This window comes from Ambystoma mexicanum, chromosome 2q (genome assembly GCF_040938575.1).
Source record: "Ambystoma mexicanum isolate Mex_15411 chromosome 2q, UKY_AmexF1_1, whole genome shotgun sequence".
Classification (NCBI taxonomy): Eukaryota; Metazoa; Chordata; class Amphibia; order Caudata; family Ambystomatidae; genus Ambystoma; species Ambystoma mexicanum.
The window spans coordinates 850,502,147-850,517,821 of record NC_090924.1 but is presented as its reverse complement, the minus strand read 5'-3'; the positions used below and the strand labels follow the sequence as shown (position 1 = coordinate 850,517,821).

The following is a 15,675-nucleotide window of genomic DNA, read 5'->3' as shown; positions in this document are numbered from 1 at the left end:
TACCCCCACCACCACCGCTCTAGTGGTCTTATGGCACCTGGGCCTGTCCGAATGGTGACCTATTGTGACCCTGCCTGGGTGTCGCCCGGCCGTAGTCTGTGGCAAGGAAAGGGAGGTTTTGTAGAAGCAGGCAATGGGAAAGAACAACTAGAAAATGGAATGTCCAAAATCAGAGGGAAAAGAATTGGGATGAGTGGGAGGGGGATATGGTTGTTTAAGTAGGCGTGGATATTTATCAAATGTGATCAGTGATTGGTAAGCATCAGTGTGGGATTTGGGAGAGTATAGCGCAGTTTAGAGCAGAGTTCTATTGTGATGGCAATATCTAGAACCGACGTAGCATGGTACTAGATGTATTTAGATGGTGAGTGGGTGCATGATGAACTTCAGGTTCCCAACCGGGCTATAGTAGTGGGGTGGCTTTCACCAGCTTGGTTAATAAGAAATAAATCCCTATTTCAAGGGAGAGCACTGGGTATGCTAAGCCGTGTCCGCGCCAATAGTTGGACATGCATAGAAGTATGCCTGGGGAGGACATACGATAATAAGTAGGAGGGGGGAAGAGGAGACATGATGGACATTGTGCCCAGAAATCTTAAAAGCTATGAGCTAGGTGTAGAGTTCACTGTAACTTAAAATAACATTCATAACAAAATAGCTCAGGTCACCAGCTATTCAAGCTAGGACGACCATATGTTATCAGAGTAAAAATGTCTTTACACGCGGAGGATGCCTCTGGGAATTATACTCCTTTTCTGTCCATGGAAACATTTCCTAGTTCTACACGTTGGGACATCTGGCTGAAGCACCAGAGGTCCTGTAGAAAGTGGTTGCCCTTATATGTACAACTGACACCGGTTCGGCCAATACTATTAAGGGAAAAAGAGTCAGTGCTTTAACAGCCACACAGCCCCATCAGGAACTGAGTGTCAACCGCATACTTGGTGAAATTAATTCCCATATGTTAGTAGGTCACACAGGTGTCTAATATACAATTAACCAGGTCGGGGACAGGCAAGTTTCTTGCGGGACCCTCCAGTGTATTAACTCAGCTGCCAAGCTGGCGTCTCCCCAGCCTCCCCTTGAATGCTTGTTGCTTAGAAAAGGGCGAACCCAACTTATGGCTTCCCGAGAGCAGTTACCTGTGGTCGCAAGAACGTCCAGTAAGCACCTGTGGTGCAGCAAATTGAAAGCAGACGATACATCCTAGAGAATCAGCAGTCCTGACCCACTTCTCGCTATAGCCTCCAACATAGGAGTCGGGAGGGCGCTTTCGGTCCCGTGATTTTCTCTGAAACCTAATTGCTTTAGGTGAAAGATGTTGCTGAAAGGTTGCTGCCTAGTCTATGATCTTCAGGAGGAATACTGTATTGGAATTGGGGCACAAGTTGTTTAAATCCCCTGGATTTAGGCTTGGCTTTTTCATCAAAGGCGTCACAACCACGTGCTTAATGGACTTTGGTAGAGAGTCAGAAGTAAAGGATGCATTCACAAAATGGACTAAGATGGAAGTAAATGTATCTGGGCTATTCAAAATGAGTTTCGAAGGAATAATATCTCCTAAACAGGAGGTAGGGCACATGTTTTTAAGAAGACCTTTCATCTCAACCTTAACTATATGTCTGAAAGAGAAGCTGGGATTCTCACTTTAGGTGTTACTGTACCTAGCAGAGTCTTGCTTTACAGATTGCTAACAATTTGTGCACGTGCCATATTTATTTTGTCTGAGAAATCTTGTTGAGCCTTATTTTAATCCTCTGTGGAAGGACCAAATCGCTGTGTTTGCAAATCGGGTTTCTCGAGCATTTTGTAAATCTCAAACAACTTTTTTGTTTGATTTCCTGATTATTCAATCTGGTTATTAAATAAAATTCCTTTTTAGCTTTATGAATTTGGTTTTTGTAGTTTTTTTGCAATAATTTCCATATTGCATTGTTCTCATTTGTTTCCCCCCTGCCCCAAATTCGTTCTGCCTGCCAGGTGGGCGGGAGCAAACGGGAGTGTCCTTTCTCTGTTAGGCATTGTCAAACTACTGTGTCCTCGCAACCTTTTACTAGCACTCAAGGCATTAACATCTGGTCAACGCATTTATTTTTGAAAAACATTCAGACACAGGGATCGAAATTAAGACCAATTAAGTGAAGCCTACTACAAATCTACAAGCTGATCCAGGGAACCGTACGTGACGTGAAACAATTTTAAAATTAACACCCTTCCATCCAAAACTCACCCCACATACCCCCACCCCAGTGAAAACCCAAAGCCCCTAAAAAACATAACCCCACACCGAGAAATGCAGGTAACAACCCAGGGACGCCAGGAGCAACAACCCGCCACACCCTCCAACAGGGGAGAGGTTTCACACGATTGTGGCATACGTAAGAATCAAGGATGGGCTAGAATGTTACATTCTAAGGCATACCCATTGACCCCCCCACAGAACTTAACTCGGCACAGACGACCCAAGTGGCTAACGTACAATGACCCTCAACTGCCTAAAGTACAATGCATGGGTACCCCGTGAGGGATGACCCTGTATAAAGTAAGAAACACTTGAGAACATTCTGTCTGCCACAGCCACCTACTTAGTCAGTACTTGGTTATGGACCCTAGAAAGGAGAACTTCCGCCGGCTCAGTGAAAGTGTCTTATTGTACACTACCCAGAGCTTTGAGGGGTATGGCATACTGAAGATCTCTCGCGCAGTTGGCGCTTTGCAGTGACGAAGGATATGTGGGCCTTCTGGACCGAAGGGGTGAAATCTGGACTTTACCCACTTGGTAAACCCGGGTAGAATGAGACTCTTGATATTGTAGGTCGCTCAGCTCTCTGGCCCTTTGCCCGATTGTTGAATTATAGAGACAGTCACACTGTCCTGCAATCACTGGACGCAGACTTTGTCCAGGTTTAGGCATCTGTGGTGACGCACGGTGCATCCTCTACTAGAAACTGCAGGGACAGTGGTAGATTGTCCAAGACTTCATTAATGAAGTATTCCATGAAGTCCTCCAAATTCTTCAGCTGGACTGACTCGAATCTCAATGACCCTGATGTTGCGCCTAGATCTGGCCTTCCAGTCCTTGTTCTTTGTGCTGACCCCTTTCAACTCTTGCTGCAAAGACTGCAGTGTTTGACATATTTCAGAGCTTGTGTCCTCCAAAGACTCAATTCTCTGCTCCGCCTTGCTGATCCAGCCACTCTCCTTTTCGAAGCGCTGCTGCAGCCAATCTACCTTGTAGACCAGACCATCCAGTTTTCCATAAGCTGACTCAAAGCACAACGTCATCTGGGCTAGGATAACTGCCATATGTCTTGGTGGTCATTGATAAACGCGCACACACGGTGCGCGGACTAGGTCCGGCCTGAGAAGACGTAGGTCTTGTTAGCAATGGGAGCTCTTTTTGAGAAAAGGACAGCTCAGACTGCCATTTATTCCCTTTGGCCGTCTGCGTCACTTTAGGCAGCAAGCGGACCACAAGTACCTGTTCCCAACAACTTGTTACCTGTGCGTGCCTGCCCTTCTTCGTGTTGTTCACTGCAGTCACATCTCCGGGAGACCACTAACTAGTCCAACCAGGCTTGGGCAGTTAAGCTATGCACAGAGAACCTCCATTCAGTCTAGTCACCTTCCAGCTCTGAACATATGCATCAGGCCCCCAACCTCTTCGCTCCAGCGCCCACTTAAAAAAAAAAAAACTGGGGCCTACTCGGAACCCTCCCCGGTAGGGGCACTTCACCAGAAGATAATCTTGGTGCGAGTGTCGCCCAATCTGTGACACTCTTTCCATAATCTCTACTCCATACATTTTGGCCACTCTGTGGTCGTGCAGTGTGGCAGAGTGCATGGTCCACCTAGAACAATCCCTTGCAAGCAGTCTTCCTGTGTGGGCATGCACCCCACTCAACGACTCCTCAGGTCAATGTCAATGGTGACAAACCAGAGCGCCGCTCAGCAGGCGCAGCACACCGCAGCGCGGGAGTGGGATGGCCCGCATGGGGATCACTGCAAGCATGGGGCTCTCACAGCGGGCGTGGAGCACCCCCTTCAAATGTCTACATGTGCGGCTGCCACACCACCCGGTCCGAGGACCAGAGTCAGCACAGGCCCCAATCTTCTTCCCTCTACCGATCACAGCCGGGGTCACGGAATGCCATGCCAGCTAGTGTGCGGACCCAAAACCTTGCCTGACGGTGGGCGTACTGAGGCTTCCGGTCTTCTGCGAGGGCACTGCAAGCAGCATTACCTGTGTGCAGGCCTACGTTTCTCTGGTCATTCAGGAGCTGGGCACAATGCGGTCATCTTGGTTGCACGTCACCTAGTACCCGCTTCAGTCCTGTTTTTTCAAGCAGCAAATTGTCCGTTTTTTGGGGAAAAGTAGACTTTGGGGGGGGGCTTTGCGTTTCGTCTATTTTAAGGCGAAGCAAGCATTGGAAAAAAACACAGGATTGCGCTGTAATGTTAATTGCAGCCTTGAATACTTCAGTAAAAGTCATTGCATGACTTAATGCTGCAAACTGTTTCTATAAGGAACAACAATCAAGTATTTGGTGCAAAATGGCCACATACACACGCACTCTTTAAACAAAGGAGAGCAAAACACGCACTGATCTGGCAAGCAGTATACTGCGGGATTCTTTCCATTGACATCAATAGCAGAGGCAACTAATTGCAACCAAGACTCTTGCATAACTGCCTTTCAGCAAATCCAATGTCGGTTAACACTTTGCCCTTGTTCTAATGTTCGTAGTACCTTTATGCGATTTCGATTTGACTTATTTCATACATGAATTAGAACAAAACATTGGTTTAAGGATGAATTAGACCACAATAATGTCGCTTTTGTAATTAGCATCTGGAGACTTTAAAACATCTATTTATTGCATCTATTTTGAAAATGTGCGCTGTACAGTTATGAATTTTCTTACAAGCTAAAACGATTTCAGCTAGACAATGGATATCGATAAAATGTATGTGGGGATCAACGGACACTTCAATAATTAAAACAACGAAGCTTGCAAATTTCACTGAGAATGAAATTGAAAGAGTGCCTTAATTACATACATGTATGTTTTAGATATGGATTAATTTTTAGCGTTTAAGAAATTTAACTTGTGGATAAGTTATTTTATGTGAAAGTCTTGTGTTGATTGTGTTATGTATATTAGTGTTTTAAGGTCGGATGGTAACTGATTTGGTATTCTATTATATTGAATTATGAATTATTTGTAAAGGTCATTATTTTATTTTTTTTGGACTAAAAACAAATAGTTTTAAATAAAAAATAAAAAAGTCGGTTAATCTTAAACTAATGGTTAATCTTAAACTAATGACACCGTGCTATATTCATACACGTTTACTATCCACTGCCCAGGGGTGGACTGGGATCCAAAAGAGGCCCTGGAAATAATTTTCAAAGTGGCCCCATATTACACATTTTCAGCAAGCCCAACCTTTTTCCTATAAGAAAATGTGGAAATCAAATTGGTTACCAGACAAAATAGGCCCAGGGTGCAGAGGCCTACCGGTAAATCTCCAGCGTTCCCTATAGGCCAGTCCACCCCTGCTACTGCCCTCCGCCCCCAATAGTTTTGTTCCAAGGTGTCATGCGCCAAAATCCCAGAATGCGCGTCATGAACCGTTTGGATTTACAGGTGCTCTTGCAGCTGATTTTGTTCATACATGTAGTTTCACAATGGGAAAAGGCTTTGAAACAACTTTGACATGTGTTGCTATATTTAAAGATTTATTTTAAGCCGTCCTAATCATATTTGCGAATTTAAAAAATGTCTCCAGACACGGGTATGATTTTTAAGAAATAGTTTACTATATTTGTCCTGGACACAGTAAAACCTCCTAAAGCGGTTAACCTCTCTGGACATCAGGTTTGGCGTTTTCCATAGACTCGTCTTGCCCTTGAAAGAGCCGAGTTGAGCGATTACGCTCAGAAGCAGTGTGTTTGAAAAGGGAGAAGTGAGTTGACCTGAATAGTCGTGTTTACTTTTCCGTTTGATCGAACTTGAACAGCCTGACCTGGCTGACATCACCCGTTATACAATACTCGCAGTCCTTGCCAAGCTGCTGGCTAATCTACAAAGAAAAAGGAATACTTGTGTGGTGCTCTAGTGCTTTGCATGTTGGCCTTGGTGTACTCCTTGATCGTTGAAGCCATCTTGAGGTGTTGTTTGTCAGTAGATTAATGAAGATCTTGAATTCATAGGGTTTGTGTTTTAATAAGGAATGGAATAAATGTCCTGTTGAGTAGCATATTTTCAAGGCAATGGCGGTCTATTATTCACCGTCACCATCCTTTTGGTGTGATGTGTTGCTTCAGACTGATGGCTTTTTGGCCGCTTGCCCTCAGTGCGATTGTGGCCTGCTAAACTGCGATTTTCTTGATATGCTATTTACCCCCACCCCTTTATCCCCCCCACGCCCCCTCCACTTGTGTCAATAGGCAATTTGGAGAGGGGCGGGGGGGGGGGTTAGTATGGAAGAAGTAACTACATTAGAAAGTTATTCTTGTCTAATCTTCTTGAGATTGCATTTTATTTTTCTCTGCAAGACCTCGGTCCCTTCAGAGGATTCTCCCCTTTACGGACACTTTTAAAAAAAAAAAAAAAGAATTGGTATTAGGTGGTGCTAATACTTCCCCTATAAGCCAAACTCTATTGCATTATATTACAGCTAGGGAGAAATGGCACATGGGAGACCAACGCTGTTATTTAACCACCCATTGACTGCCCATGCTAATCCCTATGGCCATTTCCCACCCACTGCCTGTCCCTCCCCAAACGCATCAATTTGGGATCCGGGCTCGCTTTATTCAAGCATTCCCATCAAACATTGTGCTCTATATGCCTGCCATTGTTTTTTCAAAGCAGTCTTCTGAGAGTTAATGACTCAAATGGAGCTGTAAAAATGCTACTCGTGTAATTAAAATGTCTTAACCAAGTCTGCCTTCAACCACTCCATTTATAAGCATTATACATGTCGTTCACTGAAGTCCAAAACAACAATGGGCAAAGCCAACCGTTTCAGCTTGTGTTTAAGTATTGGGCATTTGACAGAAACTGCTGTTATGCCCAAGTACTCGCACCTTTGTGCAGGTGCTACCATCAATGACCAGTTGATACCATTATGGCAGTGCTTAGCAAATGCCTTTCCCATGCATGCACCAAAGCCAAAATGGTTGGCATTGCCAATGCTTGTTGCATAATGGGCATCAAAAGGCCTTTTGAGAGGACCTCTGTAAGGTTGTGTCTCAGAAGAGTTGCCAGAAAGTTTCTACTCTTTGCTTCTAAAGGTGCACAGATGAAACTCTGCATTGAGTAGTGGACTTGCAAGTGGCTATTTCCTTCGTTATGTAAAGGGGCAACATTTTGGGCCTGAGGTGTAATTGTGTGCAATGTATTGTAAGGAAGTAAGTTAACATAAGTTAAAAGGGGATATGAATGAAAGTCTGTAACTCCTTCTCTTCCCTCCCTCGCAAGGAGAACAAGTTTTATTCCCATGAAAATAGAAATGCACCCGAAAAGGACTCTGCTGCCACAGAACGTTCTGGCAAAATCAGTATGAACACTTTATGAAGGCATACAGTCATCAGTGACATGAATTACATAATCTGCAAACCTGCATGGCTGGTTGGTCGAGACCCTATGCATAGGCTACCTGTCCACAAGGGATACCAGGCCGTTGGTCCCAGCCTTTTCTGTCCATCTTCTACCACGTGGACTCTTCCATCAGTCATGAAGCTGTGGCTAATAGGCAATTATATTGGAAAAACAATACTGGCTCTATATCTAACCTGATTGCACCTGGTACTGCAAACATGGGCTAAGAGGATACTTTGAGGCCGTCACTTCTATAAAACTACAGCTCGATTCCAGACACGTTGGTGCCCAACCAGAGTTCTCCACCCTCGTTTTAGCTATGTTTTATCCCTGCTGGCACCTCACAGCACAAATCACATGGCCTATGGTGAAGGCAAATGATCCCTGTTTTCTGATCTCCTCCGATAGATTGGGGGTTTGGTTGGTGGCCTTGGTCTGACTGCTATCTTGGAATGCTGGCGGTCTTGGGGCTGGGGCTTTTGGGTGCTATTATTTAGAGCTGAGACGAGAAGGGTCAGAGGCTCGTGCCCTCCTCTCATGGGATCACTTTTCACAGTGAGCCCTCCACCGCCCCCCAGCCCGGTAGCCTTGCAGGGCACATTCCTTCTGGGATACGAGATGTTGGCAACATGAGATTAAGAAGGGTCTATGAATGTCTGCAGCTCTGACCTTTCCCACTGGTGCTACACCCGTCTGCATACACTTTATTTCTGTGTGCGCGGTTAAGGCCTGCGGCCCTGACTTCAGCACAAAACTAGGCCTCGATTCCAATATGGCTACTACTACCTAAAATGGTGTCCAATTTCCCCATGTATAATGGGGCAAAAAACGTGCACCCCCCTTCCCACACTATGGCCTCTAGCGACACTGCCCTCCCGTCTGTAACCTCCCCCAGCTCCAACTGCACATTCACAGGCCTCGGTTTCATCCGAAAGCACTGGGGGGGGCCTGGGCCGAGCATTTCTCCTTCACAACATTGCTGATGGGAAGGGATCAGGTAATACCTCCCATAGGAATGCGAAAAGTGACACTGTGCAGAACGCATGCAGGCCACCTAGGTGGCAACATGACCAGGCATGGGGTGCGAGAATCTTACTGTTGGCAGTGCATGGATCAAGACATCAGAGCAATGATGGGGAGATGCCATGAGTGCATCAACAGTGATAAGAGGCTCAAATCTCGACAAGCCCCTTTGATCCCCACCTGACCCCTGAAGGCGTATGGCACAAGTTGGGCCTGGACTTAATAGGACCGCTATACGCCATGTGACACCAACCACAAGAATGGTGTGGTGATAGTGGACTACCTATTAAAATGGGTTGAGGTGGAATTTGTACCCAATATAGCGGTCAATGTCCTAGAGGTGCTGAACACTGTAAGTGACTTCAATTCAGCACTCCAATTAAGTCAATGCCTAGTCTGGGATGCCCAATGGAAGCCCTTATTGATATATTTCTATGTCAAAGTTCTTAAATCTGGATGATGAACCCTTATATAACGCCCCTCTCTATGGATCTCCCCGACCTCACTGAGTCGAGAAGTAGGTTTGTTTTTCAAGTTAAAAGGTTTATTTGAATAATTAAACTATATATATATATTCTCTCACTTTTATGGATAAAATATTTGATAGCACACTTATGAATATAACAGGAATCAAGAATGGGTAATATTACAATAGCACAATCTCTTTAATCTGAAAGGAGTCGGAAGTGGAAGGATAAGGTAGCAGAGAATAATTTTATGGTTCAAGGAAATGCAAGATGGGAAAGCATGCAGCACAGAAATAAACTTGATATGAATTCAATCAGAAGATAATCTGATCACTTTTTCCCCTGTGACTACTCACTCCCCCCACTATGCAGTATGAAGAGATGGGAAGGAGGGTACACAGGTTTCAAGAATACAATCAAGAATGCAGTTCAATTCCAGTTCCCCCCCCAGCAAGCTTAGAGAGACACGGGAATGATTTTAAAACGCAGGTCAAAAACGATTTTGAAAGTAATTGCAATGGATGGGAAAATATACTAAAAATGCTTTTAATTCACTAAGGGATATTCAGGACAAGTGATAGTTACTTTGGATTAGTTCAGGTCAACACTAGCAATGATTCATGAGTGATTACCAGATGGAAAACAAAATTCAGCAGTGCTAAGCAAGAGACAGCTATTTTTAACATATGGAGAAATTGAGCTAAATTGCAATTTGCGGCAATTTTTCTGCATGCTTAAATCGCGATTACGGAAGAACTATAAGGAATTTAGGTTTGCTGGAAAGCATAGGATCTTAGCTTTAAAATGACAGTTAAAATTTGCTTCTAGGACATGCAGTTCAAAAGATACAGACGTTTTTGTGAAGGTAGATTTTCAGAAATGAAGTCAAGATTTCAGAATGACAGATGGTGCTTTTACAGATTTGAAATCACAGGATGGACACAAAATTCTAAATGCAGGTCTAGACTAGATAATCACTCCTAGTTTTTGAATGGAATGCGCCTCGTCAAAGATCTGGTCAAGGGGTTTGGACTGCACTCTCCTCCGGATAGGTCTCGGGCATGGAATTCTGCTCACAGCATGGCCTCTGGTCTGCTCGGTCCCTCGGTCTGGATCTGACGGTTCTCGGTTACAGCACTGCTCTCTCTGGATCTTGGTTCTAGCACAGGGTTTGTGGCTAGAATCAAACAGCATGGCCAGGTTGTTGAATAGTTTGGTTAGTGTGAAGTATAGGTGACCTGGAAGGAGACTGCGCCTGATTCTTGCACACGAGACTTATTTTTTTATTTTATATTTTTTGTTTTTTATTTTTCAGAAAAAATTGCCCTTAACGTTGATGACACGTGTTTCGGTCCTCCAAGGACCTTTCTCAAATCAGGGCTATTGATTAGTCTTATGGTCATGTAAGAGGCCCCTGTCACAAGATGTGAAAGATAAGCTTCCATATATCATTGGGATAAATCCCTGCTGTTCAGATTAAGCGCGTACAATCGCAGAATTGCTACAAGTCTCAAGGGGCCCCTTTCAAAATCGTTTTTGACCTGCGTGACAGGGGCCTCTTACATGACCATAAGACTAATCAATAGCCCTGATTTGAGAAAGGTCCTTGGAGGACCGAAACACGTGTCATCAACGTTAAGGGCAATTTTTTCTGAAAAATAAAAAACAAAAAATATAAAATAAAAAAATAAGTCTCGTGTGCAAGAATCAGGCGCAGTCTCCTTCCAGGTCACCTATACTTCACACTATTCAGCAAGGGGTCTTGTACTTGGCTAAACCCCCGACTTGGTGAGACGCGACTTTAAGGACTTATTGGACTACTTACATTTATGACATTCAGTTTCTTACCACTATCGGATGTCGCCAGTTTAGACCAAACCTTCCAAGCCAAGGGTTTTTTATGAATAGTTTGGTTAGGTTGCTAGATTCTGAGGCCTGCTGAGAAGAGTTCAGATTTTGGGTTAGGCCCCTGATTCAGGTTCTAGAGCTTGGTTCTAGAGTCTGGTATCTGGATCTATCTGGAGTCTTTGTCTGGAGTCTTGCAGAGTGCTGTGCAAGAAATCGGTTGAAGAGTGGAAAGAGAAGTCCCTATCTGGGTCTCGGCAGTCTCTTTTTATGTGTTTTGAAAGTGGGTGTGGAGGCTGACTCTACATGCCCAACTCACTAAGGATTCAATAGGTTAGAGGATTCCCTGTGACCTGACTGGAGAAAGGAATGGTGAGTCATTCTGTGTGATCCGGTGTCATGTTTATGATTTATGGAAAGATCACTCCCCTTTGCTTTTCCATAGAAAATCAATTTTTCATAACAAATAGGTTTCCCAGATACACAAGTTGTTGAGAATACATGTACACATCATGGATTACTTAAGGTACATTCTGTTCCAACTCTGATTTTCCTAAGAGCTTTAGTTCAGAAATGACAACTTATTTGCGGTTTTAGTGAATTTTGCAATATTAGTGCTGCACCAAATTTGACAGACATACACACCCTCTCTGAGCATATTACTGTAAATTCTTATGTCTGTAGCATAAACACTGCAGCTACAATATTAATAATTACGGGGTCTGGTCTCAGAACATCACACAGCACCCAGCTTAGTCTTGAACTGTGAGTGAATGTGTCATTTTAAGAATCTCAAGGTTTGACATTTCTGTCCGCTTGGCATAATTAGTTATCAGTATTCTTATGAAACATATATTTGCCTTCAATTCAGTTCACCCATTGGTTTGTCTCCACCTCCAGAAGCTTGGCTCTGACTCGGAGGTTGCATGTCTTATTTCTCCCAGAGCAGTGTTGACAGTTACACCTGAATTTAGCATATTCTATTCAGTTGAAATAATCTATTCTCTTTCCTCCTGCCAACAGAGGTATCCCCTCTCTTTTGATTAACATGACCCTGCGATATCCTGCCTTCTGGTGTCGAGTCCCAAGGTGTGAAGGATTCTCATGAAACGCAAGCCTTTTGAAGTCTGAACTGCATCAGGTTACTTCCTGATCAATTGCAACCTAGTTCCTTACGAAAAAATACATTTATACAGTTACAATAAGCAACATATCTTTAATCAAGTCTTTTTCAACATGAAATCACTGTGTAGCACTCTATCTGGCATCTTGATGGAATTCTCTTCTTTGGCAATGCTTGAGTTCAATTGTTTAACCTTACAAAAGTGGCTGTTTTAAAACGCCGGCTTTCTGGTAGAGGTGAGTAACGGTATTGCACCCATTTTTTTTACAACTTTCTTTCCATCAAATATCTTTAAAAGGAGATTTAGCTTGATCGAATATGATTCTTGCTGACATTGTATTGATGTGGATTCTTGCAGTAGCATAATGCGGAACACCCAACAAGAGGTTGGATCTTTTACGTGATTTGCGACCCATGATTTTAGCAATTTTTGATACCAAATAAAAACGGATTTTTGAACAGATCTGTGTTCCTTTGCAATCAGCATTGCTTTTTCCAAGTGGTTTCAGGCTACTGTGTGGGTAGCCCAATGGTGGTTTTAAGCCGTGATCTCCTGTGCTCACTAAGATAGGAAAAAGTGGATGGCAGCCTATTTTTCATGTTTTCACTGCACATCTTCTGGTGATTTCTGGTGAGCAGCATGCTTTCCAGTGGCCATTCTGATGTTTCTGCTGCCAGAAAGGCACAGTGATGTTGTAGGGCTTGGATGAGTGGGTTAAAACATCCCACAACACCACTCTTCAAAGAAAACGCTTGCCCAAAGTTGGTACAGACAATGGCATTCCGTTGTCGTGAGAAATGGAAGTGTTCTTACGCACCCACAATATCAAACAGTTATCACCCTCAAGTAAATGGGCTTGTTGAAAGGACTAATTGGTTCATAAAAGGAGCTTTGCAATTGGCAGTATTGTCAGCAATGGACCTCTACAGAACTGCTAGAGAAGCAATTGCAGCTCGTTGGCTGACCGTGGACGCAGACACCAATGTTCGCCATTTCACCTGTTGAGGGGGAGGAGGGCCGCATCCATCCTTGTGCCCCTGTGGTTATCTGAGGTGAGACAGGATGACATGGTCGACATGAAAGAGCTTGTCTGGAGCATGCAAAAGAATGAGGACCAGATGAAAGCCATGAGTGATGCTCGCAGAGCAACCCTGAGAACAGAGGTCAATGAAGGGCACCTTGTAAAAATAAAATTTCCTCATAAGGATCAAGTGACTGGGTCCAAGAACAGCCAACCCATAGAAGTGATGCTGAAAGGCACCAACCCCATATACACCAGTGATGGAAGAAAATGGAATCTCTAACGATTCTCTGTTTAGACGGCAGACTCTTGAATCAAGTGAATCGGCCTTAGCGAAACCCAGTCCAGAAGACCCTAAGCACACTGTGAACAGGAAATCTTGACTCTCGTCTCGAAGAGAACTGACCCTGAGAAAGCACACAGGTGGGACGCAAAATGCATGATTTAGTAATCACACTACAGGCCTGGGACAGAGTGGAAAAAAACTGGGACCATTGCCTGCTGAGTCGCCCCTAACTCGAGAGGTGATATTAATCTAAGTTCATAATACAACGTATGGTGCAGAAAATGGACCATGCACATGAGAAAAAGGGTATTTATTTTGATTTGAAAAAGTCCAAGTGAAATGAAAAATGAATGCTTCACAACATTCTAAGGAGACAAAACTGAAGAGTATGCATGACCCAACATCACAATTACAAAAAACGGGCAAACTCAATGATAACACATTGTTGCAATGTGACAGTTTATGAATAATTTCTAGGACCAAAAAGAAAACTAATTGTCAGTGAACCAATTTCAGATGCTGCAATAAATCTTGCACTGAGCCTGACTTGCCCTCTCTAAGTTGGGTACAAAAGAGATGTAAACACTATAGTATTTCAAAGGATAGCATGATTTCCAGATCGCATGCATCCCACCCATCGCTAGCAGTTTTTGCAATCTATAGCAGAGTTGCATTTTGAGCAGCTACTTGAGGCAGCAGCAGTCCTGCTATAGCTCGGACCTCCCATGAAGCCGAACTGCGGAATACCAAGTGTCCCAGGTGGTGACAAGAATTTGAGGTGTTAGTCACCCAAATAGATTGCAATGTTAATTTTACTGCAAAAAGTGTGGCATTATGTTAGGCCGTTGCTTGGTTTACAGGTAGGGGATTAAAGCATATATGAACTGGTTTCTGCCAATCCATATGTAATCTAAAAGATAAAAGCTGTGGTAATATCCCCTGCGCGCTCTGCCAACTTCTTTTTTTTTTTTTTTTGGTGCTTTTTAAAAAATATTTTTGTAACTTCATGTTTTGGGGTAGTTCTATGGAGCCCACTATGTCTAATGTTAACCATGTTTATTTGTTTAACCCAAATAAAAAACATTTTTGGGCAGGAACCGGGCTGTTAAGACTGACATCCACTGAAATATTTCAGTTGTCAATACTGAGAAAAAAATTAATTGAAGCTAGTAATGTGGGGTTTGGTAGGTCTGTGCCTCTCCTGTTGCCAGTGTATCACCAGCCTTGATAGTCATAGATGCGCTACTAAAATCATGATAAATAAGTACTTGGGACTGCTTGCAGGAAACATGACATCTTGAATTGATTTTCTCATAGGACCAAGTATTTTGCAGCGTGTAGGTGAGCATGGGACTACTTAGTGATTGTCAGCTTCTTAAAACAAACCCATACATAGATGACCATCTTCTTTAATATGTTTCTGTAGCCACAACAGACTCCTTTCCTTGGTTTAACTTTTGTCCGCCCAATTCGAATGCTCGACAAATATGGCTTCGAACACATAGCAAGCTCTCTGACTTTGCTATAACTGTGAACACCCCAACACAGCTCTGCTCACACCCTGAAAGGGGTGTGGGTTTTTTTTTGTCACCTCATTGCTGCAAGGAAGAGACAGTCGGCAAGATATGGGAGGGACAGGGTCACACTTCCGTGTTTGTTCGCTACGACACAAGGTTGTCTCAGTCGCAGTTTTCTGTCACTTTCATCGATGGCTATAGCGAAGACAAACGTTTAAGAGGATTTGATTCAGATAATTAACTCCTCTCTTCCGTTGGGCCATTGCTTTTAAACCATGAGGTAATAACCATGTTCTAATAGTCTTCCAGCCTGCATTGAGTGGTCATTATCACATTAACAATCCTCTTCCCCGGCTGCCCCTTCACATAAAGCCCTCTGCTTGCTCTCAGGGTCTGATTAAAAGGTGGGCTGCTATGCCGCAAGAGTGACCAATGCGGCTAGATTATGCACAACCATCCTATCTAATTGAACTTCAATACCTTATTCTTCCTTTCCATTGACGGACTTTCTACAGATCTTGATCTCCTTTTCTCAACAGGACTGTAAGTCTCGGGAGGATAGCTCAGGGGCAACATGCTCGCCTTGGAAGCAAGACGACACGGAGCAACACAGGTTCAATCCCCGGGCCCTTGCTTAGAAATGTCTGGGTGTTAAGCGCGTTATAAATAACCAATCGTATCATATTAAAACTACCACCTATATTAAACCCCACTCTCCCCAGCCAAACCCCCAAAAGGCCTCCTACATCACACAACACTTCTGGGTCCCGTCAACTCCCAAG

The 15,675-nt window shown here is 43.8% G+C and overlaps 1 protein-coding gene across 5 annotated transcripts in view; it reads left to right on the top strand.

Annotated features, from left to right (window-relative positions):
- The window catches only part of SVIL (supervillin), a 950,451-nt gene that overhangs the window by 171,327 nt on the left and 763,449 nt on the right, over positions 1 to 15,675 (top strand). The window lies entirely within an intron of this gene.